The following is an 11358-nucleotide window of genomic DNA, read 5'->3' as shown; positions in this document are numbered from 1 at the left end:
GAGCTAGGTGTAAGGCGCTTTGTTTTCATAGCGGCGGCCATCTTTGTAGAGATTTATTGTTCATTTTCTCTATGCGGTGGCCATCTTATTGTAGAACAGCAGGATTGACATTTATGGTATTTCTTGCATAGAAATGAAATAGAAAAAGGGGAGATTAATAATGACAAATGTGCAGCGTTTCTTCTTTGAAATTAAACGACAACATGTGACCAAGATATGGGAGACCCATATATTTATATCAGATACATAAATAACTAAATAAATATATATAAAAAGATGAATAAATATAAATAAATAATGATAGTTGATTAATGAATAAATAATGATAGTTGATTAATTGCTGCATGTTATAGTGCAGAGTATGGCAGTGCAATCAATGTTTATTGCATATTGCATATTTTAAATAGGAGCGTTAATATAGTAAATAAATAAATATATAAATAGTGCAGCCATTAAATAGCATAGTGCTTAGGTGCTTATTGCAAATTAACAGGAGGGCAGTGAGGGACGGGGTGGTGTTAAAGTGCCTCGTGGAGAGTGATAAAGTAGTATATCTGTTAGCTGAATGGTCAAGGTAACCGGAATTGACATGCTCATGTAGGCTATATTCACTTAGTTTGGTTACAGTACCTGATCTTCCCAGGTGGTCTCCCTGTTCTGGTACTGATCAGGCCCAACACTGCTTCGCTTCCAAGATCGGACGAGATTGGGCATGTCCAGTGTGGTTTGACTGTACGATTCACTTACCATACATGTGTCTCCGTTATTTATGATACAGCTATACACGTTGGTAGAGGACTGTGGTGGTGTGGGGTGGGCTAGGTTGGGGTTGGGTGGGGTGAGTGGGGGTTAGGTAGGGGGGGGGGGGTTTGGGTGTGGGGGTAAGGAAGGGGGGGGGGGGTGTGATTAATGGCTACTGCAAAATGTAGATCCGACCGTATAGTCCTGATGCCAGGAGTGAGAGTCACAGGAACGGCGCGATTTCATAGTAATCGTTGAATCCCTTTGGATGGAGTGTTTGTAGTTGGAAGATCCAGTACATTTCTCTTCGTGATAGTCTGTTGGCCAGGTCGCCCCCTCTTTCACCCAGTTTCACAAGTTCAATAGCTTTGAAAGTCAATGCTTCTGGGTTCGAGTTATGTGTTGAGTTAAAATGTCTGGATACGGCGTGTGTTTCTATTTTATTCCTTATATTGCGGACATGTTCTTGGATTCTCAATTTAAGAGGTCTTTTGGTCTTTCCCACATATTGCTTGCCGCACCCACATTCTAACAGGTAGATCACTGATTGGGTATTACAATTTATGAAGTCTTTAATTTTGTGAATTTCCCTTTTTTCCGTGTCTGTGAAGGTCTTCCTTACTGGGTGTAGGTACCTGCAGATATTACATCGACCGCACTTGTAGGAGCCAGTGCATTTTGGCATTCTTGGAACCACTTTAGTATCCTTCCGCAACATACTGGGGGCTAGTGTATCTTTGAGGTTTTTTGATTTTCTGAAGATAATCTCGGGGCGAGGAGGTAGAATTTCTTTAAGTATTGGGTCCATTAGTAGGACTCCCCAATGGTTCTTGAGTGAGTCCCTGATGGTTTTTTCGTGACGGTTATATGTGGTAATAAAAGAGATGGAGTCCTTTTTTGTTTCTTTGGTCTTATATTCAAGTAATGTAGATCTTTCCAAGGCTTTTGCTTTTGTGGCAGCTTCTTCCAGAATATTCGTAGGGTACTCCTTATCTTTAAATCTGTGTTTGTATTTCTCAATTTGGGCTTCACATTCTTCTTGATTGGTACAATTTCTCTTTATTCTATTAAATTGAGAGAAGGGGATATTATTTTTCCATTTCTTTAAGTGGTTACTTCTGTAATGCAGGTAGCTATTCGTATCCACTTGTTTAATGAAGTTTTTTGTCTCAATTTTATTGTCCTTTGCTATTAGAACCAGATCAAGAAATTCAATAGACTCTTGGTTGATCTTGGATGTAAAGATGAGGTTCATATCATTTTCACTTAGATATTTAAGGAATTCATAAAATCTTTCTTCTGTTCCATCCCAGATGATTAAAATGTCATCTATGTAGCGACGGTAAAAGGTTAAATGTTCCTTAAAATCATGTTTGCCATATATAAAATTCTTCTCCCAATAAAAAGCATAACATCACAGATAAAATCTTTATGAATCGTTGTTAATGCCGTATCATTTTCCAAAAACTCTCTGCATGCGTTTACACCTTTTTGATGATCTATATATCGCTATATACCTGATGTTATGCTTTTTATCCTTCAACACAATTATTTTAAATTTTTAGATGACTTTTATTTACAACGCTGTGGGACCGCGATGGGTACAATTTTTGCACCAAGTTTCGCAAATCTTTTTATGGGCAGTTGGGAGAAGAATTTTATATATGGCAAACATGATTTTAAGGAACATTTAACCTTTTACCGTCGCTACATAGATGACATTTTAATCATCTGGGATGGAACAGAAGAAAGATTTTATGAATTCCTTAAATATCTAAGTGAAAATGATATGAACCTCATCTTTACATCCAAGATCAACCAAGAGTCTATTGAATTTCTTGATCTGGTTCTAATAGCAAAGGACAATAAAATTGAGACAAAAAACTTCATTAAACAAGTGGATACGAATAGCTACCTGCATTACAGAAGTAACCACTTAAAGAAATGGAAAAATAATATCCCCTTCTCTCAATTTAATAGAATAAAGAGAAATTGTACCAATCAAGAAGAATGTGAAGCCCAAATTGAGAAATACAAACACAGATTTAAAGATAAGGAGTACCCTACGAATATTCTGGAAGAAGCTGCCACAAAAGCAAAAGCCTTGGAAAGATCTACATTACTTGAATATAAGACCAAAGAAACAAAAAAGGACTCCATCTCTTTTATTACCACATATAACCGTCACGAAAAAACCATCAGGGACTCACTCAAGAACCATTGGGGAGTCCTACTAATGGACCCAATACTTAAAGAAATTCTACCTCCTCGCCCCGAGATTATCTTCAGAAAATCAAAAAACCTCAAAGATACACTAGCCCCCAGTATGTTGCGGAAGGATACTAAAGTGGTTCCAAGAATGCCAAAATGCACTGGCTCCTACAAGTGCGGTCGATGTAATATCTGCAGGTACCTACACCCAGTAAGGAAGACCTTCACAGACACGGAAAAAAGGGAAATTCACAAAATTAAAGACTTCATAAATTGTAATACCCAATCAGTGATCTACCTGTTAGAATGTGGGTGCGGCAAGCAATATGTGGGAAAGACCAAAAGACCTCTTAAATTGAGAATCCAAGAACATGTCCGCAATATAAGGAATAAAATAGAAACACACGCCGTATCCAGACATTTTAACTCAACACATAACTCGAACCCAGAAGCATTGACTTTCAAAGCTATTGAACTTGTGAAACTGGGTGAAAGAGGGGGCGACCTGGCCAACAGACTATCACGAAGAGAAATGTACTGGATCTTCCAACTACAAACACTCCATCCAAAGGGATTCAACGATTACTATGAAATCGCGCCGTTCCTGTGACTCTCACTCCTGGCATCAGGACTATACGGTCGGATCTACATTTTGCAGTAGCCATTAATCACCCCCCCCCCCTTCCTTACCCCCACACCCAAACCACCACCACCCCCCCCCCCCCCCTACCTAACCCCCACTCACCCCACCCAACCCCAACCTAGCCCACCCCACACCACCACAGTCCTCTACCAACGTGTATAGCTGTATCATAAATAACGGAGACACATGTATGGTAAGTGAATCGTACAGTCAAACCACACTGGACATGCCCAATCTCGTCCGATCTTGGAAGCGAAGCAGTGTTGGGCCTGATCAGTACCAGAACAGGGAGACCACCTGGGAAGATCAGGTACTGTAACCAAACTAAGTGAATATAGCCTACATGAGCATGTCAATTCCGGTTACCTTGACCATTCAGCTAACAGATATACTACTTTATCACTCTCCACGAGGCACTTTAACACCACCCCGTCCCTCACTGCCCTCCTGTTAATTTGCAATAAGCACCTAAGCACTATGCTATTTAATGGCTGCACTATTTATATATTTATTTATTTACTATATTAACGCTCCTATTTAAAATATGCAATATGCAATAAACATTGATTGCACTGCCATACTCTGCACTATAACATGCAGCAATTAATCAACTATCATTATTTATTCATTAATCAACTATCATTATTTATTTATATTTATTCATCTTTTTATATATATTTATTTAGTTATTTATGTATCTGATATAAATATATGGGTCTCCCATATCTTGGTCACATGTTGTCGTTTAATTTCAAAGAAGAAACGCTGCACATTTGTCATTATTAATCTCCCCTTTTTCTATTTCATTTCTATGCAAGAAATACCATAAATGTCAATCCTGCTGTTCTACAATAAGATGGCCACCGCATAGAGAAAATGAACAATAAATCTCTACAAAGATGGCCGCCGCTATAAAAACAAAGCGCCTTACACCTAGCTCCCTTGCTATTAGAAGAACTGAAGGTCGCGGGCGCATGCGCAGTCCGACTACCGGAAGTGGGGCGGAAGTGACGCGACGCCGAAAAACCGGAAGTGGGGCGGAAAACACCGGCGCAACTTCTGAGAGACTTTAAAAGCATTTCTAAACCCCAATTCAACTAGAAAATGAACTAACCTATGTATAGGACCTATAAACTTTATTACTATATAACTCTCTTATGTAAAATACTTTGCTCTTAGTCTGTTAAAAAAGACCATGTGACATCAACAGGAAATGATGTCATAATTGATACCAGACTAATACTGGTATAAATAGAGGTCTGTTCCCAGTCTGCCAACACCCCTTGATGAAGTCTTAAGGACGAAACGCGTTGGGCTACCTGGCAGTGACCTACATACCAAGTTAAGGAATCTTTTTACTATTTATTCATTTTTAACTGGTATTCTATTTATATGTATAGTTTTTATCCCATTTTTTAGAAAAAGTTTCTGTCTTTTTAAAAATTGTTTTACATAATAAATTGTACCGTATTTATTCAACTGAAATTGTAAATTATTTTAGACACCATTGGTCGCTAAACCCCCACCCCCCCTATCGTAATAAAATATGTCTTCACATTTATAAAAAATTTTAAGATATAAAATAAAGGTTAAATTTTATTCAAACAATTTGTTACCTTGTGCACCGGAAACAGATCCTTTTTCTTCTTTTTCCCCTATTATTCACTATAGGTTTTCTTACCTGATCTGTGGTAGCACCACCACTTTCCATATGATTAATTGTTACGGTATTTAGATTTGGGGTACTGAATTATATACTTATATGAGATAGATATTGTTATTCCTGTGCAACAGTTCCCTTCTTCCCCTTTTACCTTACTCAAACTGTGTCCTGCTTCTAAGCAGACCATTGCGCGCTGGATCAGAGGGACGATCCAGCACGCTCATTCCACAGCAGGACTGCCGATACCGAAGTCGGTAAATGCCCATTATACTAGAAAGGTGGGCTCATCCTTGGCGGCTGCCCGGGGGGTCTCAGCATTACAACTTTGCCGAGCAGCTACTTGGTCAGGGGCAAACACGTTTGCAAAGTTTTACAAGTTTGACACCTTGGCCGATGAGGACCTCAAGTTTGGTCAATCGGTGCTGCAGGGTCATCCGCACTCTCCCGCCCGTACTGGAGCTTTGGTATAACCCCATGGTACTGAAGTGGACCCCAGCATCCTCTAGGACGTATGAGAAAACAGGATTTTAATACCTACCAGTAAATCCTTTTCAACTAGTCCGTAGAGGATGCTCGGCGCCCGACCCTGTGCGTACTTTACCTGCAGTTGTTAGTTTGTAGTTACACAAGTGTTGTGTTATAGTTATTTTTCAGCATGTTGCTGCAAATTGTTCATGCCCGTTGGCATGTGTTATGTTGAATGCCATGTGTGCGGCATGGTTGAGGTGTGAGCTGGTATGAATCTCACCGTTAAATTAAAAGTAAATCTTTTCCTCGAAATGTACGTCTCCCTGGGCACAGTTCCTATACTGATGTCTGGAGGAGGGGCATAGAGGGAGGAGCCAGTTCACACCCTTGAAAAGTCTTAAAGTGCCCATGGCTCCTTCGGAACCGTCTATACCCCATGGTACTGAAGTGGACCCCAGCATCCTCTACGGACTAGGAGAAAAGGATTTACCGGTAGGTATTAAAATCCTGTTTTTTTTTCCAGGCAGCTACAGCGGGCCGCCCCCTAAGCTCCAGGCGCCCATAGGCAGCTGCCTAATGGAAGCGCCGGCCCTGGCAGCACCCACTCTTTGGAATGACCTACACTACCAAGCACAATAAGACTCTCCCTAGTCTCCAAGCCTTCAAGAGTTCCCTGAAAACTCACCTCTTCAGGCTAGATTATCACAATCCGGAACCGCTCACTCAACCTACATAAGATTTCCTAGCCAGTTACAGGGCAGATTTATATTTCTAAGCAATGTTAGTGAAAGTGGGTTATCTGTCTGAACCTTCACCCATATGATACAGACACAAGAGGAAGAAGTAGAAGGAGAGTGTCTGCTTCAGGTTTTCTTAGAAATTGTCTGTTCTTGTTTTGTAGGCATTGTGTAACCCAAATCTCTAACTGTGCAGCTTCTCATATCATCGATCACTCAGCTCCTGGGCAGGATGCATCAATGCCAGTTTCGTGCTCAAACCTCCAAAAATGCAGCTTTCAGTTTGGCCACTTACCAGCATAACCCAATAAAAGCCTATAGCCTTCTTTTTCATGTGTCCTCCCGGAGAGGATCCCAGCACCCCCTGCAGATGCATACGCAGATACAGTAGGACTCTGGGTCATAAAGTCCTATCATTGCAAAGGACAGCTCTAACCGGAAGAGTTGTCCTTTGGGATTTTCTTAAAGCATGGGGTGTTAGTGAATGCTGTTATGCTTGCAAAGAGTGGTGGGTAGATGCTTGACGCATCACGCCCAATATGAGTAGTGCAGAAATTACTTGCAACATATACAGTATGTCACATGATCTATTATGATGCCTCAGCAACGAGACATAGGAAAGAGGTTACTATGCCAACACCTATTTACCATGAAACTTTATGTATATCTTATATAGTTAAATAGTGTATAGAAATATACACTTATATATCTTTACACCCATTTGCACTCATCATTTGTCCTTTACAAATAGAAAGCCTGCATGAATCGTTTTTTGTTTTTTTACCTTTCACAGTCCTATTTTATTTTCTTATTCTATTCTATACTGCACACAAGACTGCACACAAAAGACCTGATTCTCAGTCAGGTGCAAGTCCATAAGTGGACACATCAGAAGATTTGTGGTCCAAATGAGGAGCTGGGGGTGGGGCACTGTATGAGCAGAAAGAGATGGTTTGTGCACTGGGCGACATGTAGTCGGTGCAGCCTGCCAGGTATTGCAATCAGATGGATCCCTTCTGTCTGTGTCGAATTGGATCCCGTCCACTGCCTCAGAGCCCTGTCCTCTTCTGTGTGCCACAGTTACTGCAGCTGCGCAGCCTCCTAATGTAGTCTTTGACTCCCCTTCTACCTTGCCCCCCACATCCCCCCTTTTCAGATGTGGGAGGAGGCTGAGTCAGTTCATACTTGAGGGGACAGGGCTAGGTCTGAACTGGGGGCAAAGCCTTAATGCGCGGGGGTCACAGGTAGAGGCAAGTCTGGGACATTGTGGCAAAGGCAGTGGATGATTGTTCACCAATGCTTGATGTTGTATGTGCGCTTTACATTTATGTGGATCACATGGAATCTTTCCATATATAGGATGCTCTTTATTGTGCTATATGATATTCACAAAAGGGGCTGGCCTGCTCGGGATATGAGCTGGGAATGGCAGGCAGTGAAAGTGGATATATGAGCTGGGAATGGCAAGTAGTGAAAGTGGGGACATTAGTTGGGAATGGCAAGTAGTGAAAGTGGGGACAATAGCTGGGAGCTGCGGGCAGTGAAAGTGGGGATAGGAGCTGTGAATGGCAGGTAAGGAAAGTGGGTGGTACAGGAGCCGTAACTAGCAGATAGTGAAAGTGGGAATAGGAGCTGGGAAACATGCTGCCTCTACTGGTGATCCAGTGTGCCAGTATAGAGTATGGCAGGAGCAGACCTGCAGACCAAGTTCAGCAGAACAATAAGGAATTGGATCACTGGACAGTGCTGGAACTTGTATAGCCAATGATCTGAATGTTAGTATGTGTTTGTGTGTATGTATACAGTTTCTGTTTTATATGCCACTATATGTAAATAACATCTCAGTCTCCATCCTGCCCCGTGCTACCATCCACTCTGTCAGGCCCTACCCCCCTCTCTGCTTTTTTTTACCTCGCCCAGCCACTCTGTGACTTGAATCAGAATCAGAATTTTCTTTATTGCCAAGTACATTTGCATATACAAGGAAATTAACTTCTTGAGGTTGGTTCATAAACAAGATATAGCTAATAAGCTTTAAAAACAAAACAAAAAAATTACAATAAATATAAATGCAATATAATAATTTAACTTGTGTAAGCAAGGGCAGGGGTGAGGTAAGGTGGGTAAATCCAATAGTCAGTGAGTGGTAGGGGTCTTGTTGATGAGCCCCACTGCAATGGGGTAGAAACTGTTCATGTGGCGTGAGGTTTTGATCGACCGAAACCTTTATCCAGATGGCAATCTCAGAAAGAGGTGGTGACTGGGGTAGGAAGGGTGGGTAATGATCTTCCCTGCCCTCTTCCTGGTACTGGAGAGGTACAGGTATAGAAGAGATGGCAGGATGCAGCTGACCGTATGATCTGCTGCAACCTGCCTTTGTACTTGGCACTGGAAGAAGTGTTACACACAGTGGTCGATTTGCTGAGGATGGTATCAAAGATGTCTTTGTGGACAGGACCATCATTTTCTGCAGCAGGTTGAATTTCTTCAGCTGCTTCGGGAAGAACATCCTCTGCTGTGCCTTCTTCATGATGGAGGTACTGTTCTCCTCCCACCATTGGAGAATATAGGCCCCAGGAATCTGAATGACAGCGTTAACTGGGAAGTCACACATGATGAGGGGGCAGTCAGCACTGGGCTCCTCCAGAAGTCTACCACCATCTACACAGTTTTTGAGCATTCAACTCCAGGTGGTTCTGGCTGCACCAAGAAGCAAAGTAATTAACTTTCCTTTTGTAGGCTGACTTATCCCATTGGTGATTAACCCAATTACGGTTGTGCCATCTGCAAACTTCAAGAGTTCGACTGATGGGTGGCTTGTGGTGCAGCTGTTAGTGTAGAGAGAGAAGAGCAGGGGAGAGAGCACACAACCTTGTGGGACTCCAGTGCTGATGGTCCAAGGCTCCAAGACTAACTTACCGAGCCTCATGTACTGCTTCCTGTCTGTCAGAAAATCAGTGATCCACCTGCAGATGGCTCAGGCATGCTCAACAGGGATAGTCTGTCTTGGAGAAGTACTGGGCAATGGTATTGAGTGCAGAGCTAAAGTCCACGTTCAAGATCCTGGCATAGGTGTTGGGAGAGTCTAGATGCTGGAGGATGAAATGGAGTCCCATGTTAACTGCATCATCCAATGACTTGTTGTCTCTGTAGGTGAACTTCAGTGGGTCGAGAAGGGAGTTGGTGGTTTCCTTGAGAAAGGTGCTCAAAAGTCTCATTACCACAGAGATCAGAATGACTGGTCTGTCGTTGTTAAGGCCTGTGATGCTTGGATATTTAGGAACTGGGATCAGGGCCGGATTAACAATGGGGCTGATGAAGCTGTAGCTCCAGGCCCACTGTCCAAATAGACCCACAGCATCTGCACATTGTTGTACTGCAGTAGACAGGAAAACAAATCCTTCTACAGAAGTTTCTCAGTGGCAGTCTGAGGCACTGGCCCCCGGCCGCAACACCCCCCAAACCCTCCACCAAGCCGTTGGATCAAACGCTGCTGCCGGCATAGGTATTTCACCTATGATGGTGACACAGTGGAAGGCTTCCCTAGTCCTCCCTGCACCACATACGCATGGTGACTAAGCGTCTCCTCCGCACCACGTGACATCATGGCATGTGACATCACAAATGTGCTACCCCTGGAGCATCCCGGCTATGGCCCTCATTCCGAGTTGATCGCTAGCTGCTTTAGTTCGCAGCGCGGCGATTAGTTGAAAAAGCGGCACTTCTGCGCATGCGTATGGTGCGCAGTGCGCACACGCGTCCTACTTTCACACAAAACTATGCAGTTTCCCACAAGGTCTAGCGACGCTTTTCAATCGCACTGCTGATCGGTGAGTGATTGACAGGAAGTGGGTGTTTCTGGGCGGAAACTGACCGTTTTCGGGGAGTGTGTGTTAAAACGCAGGCGTGCCCGATAAAAACGCAGGAGTGGCTGGGGAAACGGGGGAGTGGCTGGCCGAACACGGGGCGTGTTTGTGACGTCAAAATAGGAACTGAACAGTCTGAAGTCATCGCTAGCTAGGAGTAAGTTTCGAGCTGCTCAGAAAATGCACAATCTTGTTTTGGAGCAGTTCTGCGATCCTTTCGTTCGCACTTTTGCTAAGCTAAGATACATTCCCAGAGGGAGGCGGCCTAGCGTTTGCACTGCTGCTAATAGCAGCTAGCGAGCGATCAACTCGGAATGAGGGCCTATGTCTCTATGTGCAGACATCACAGCATAGGCCAGGCACTCGGGTGCAAGTTCATCCCAGTCGCCCGGAGACAAGTTGAAGATTTGTGCCCCCACCTTAAAAAAAAGGTAAAACAAACATGGTGTGCGTGTGTGTGTGTGTGTGTGTGTGTGTGTGTGTGTGTGTGTGTATACATATATACATATATATATATATATATATATATATATATAAAACATGCAACTTACAGAATTATATAAATAGCGCAGCCGATCTACAGGGACCAGAGCCCACAGTGAATTGGCAGGGCTCCAGCTATGCTGTGTGAGAATAGTCAGTGAGTCAGTGTTAGACTCACAAGATTTGGCTGCATGCAGCTTGCAGAATCAGCATTCACTGGTGGGTCCCATCTCACAGTCCAGCAGCAGTGGCAGGTGCATGGTTGCTTGCTGCAGCACAGGCTAAGCGATAAGAGACGGGAGCCATCCTGTCCCCTATTGCAGGTGTTAGTAGTGCTCCTGGGACAGAGCCGATTAACTCTGCAGCAACAGTGGGTGCGCCGCAGAGCACCGTTGGAAGAGCAGCGGTCACGCTTTGATACCTCTGTGAACCACATAGGTGCTGCTGTACATGCAGGTGCCCCTTCTGAGCTTCAGTGGGTGCGCCACAGAGCTCTATTGGAAAAGCAGCCGTCTCCTTTGTATCCCGCTGTATATATATACACAT

At 43.3% G+C, this 11358-nt stretch overlaps 2 pseudogenes; one reads left to right on the top strand and one right to left on the bottom strand.

Annotated features, from left to right (window-relative positions):
• Window positions 1–618: 618 nt before the first annotated feature.
• LOC134968146 (5S ribosomal RNA) lies at window positions 619–738 on the bottom strand (annotated as a pseudogene).
• A 3059-nt stretch (window positions 739–3797) lies between these two features.
• On the top strand, window positions 3798–3917 carry LOC134968145 (5S ribosomal RNA; annotated as a pseudogene).
• The last annotated feature ends 7441 nt before the right edge of the window (window positions 3918–11358 follow it).

This window comes from Pseudophryne corroboree, chromosome 10 (genome assembly GCF_028390025.1).
Source record: "Pseudophryne corroboree isolate aPseCor3 chromosome 10, aPseCor3.hap2, whole genome shotgun sequence".
NCBI classification, from domain to species: domain Eukaryota; kingdom Metazoa; phylum Chordata; class Amphibia; order Anura; family Myobatrachidae; genus Pseudophryne; species Pseudophryne corroboree.
This window is presented reverse-complemented; position numbering and strand designations above follow the sequence as displayed.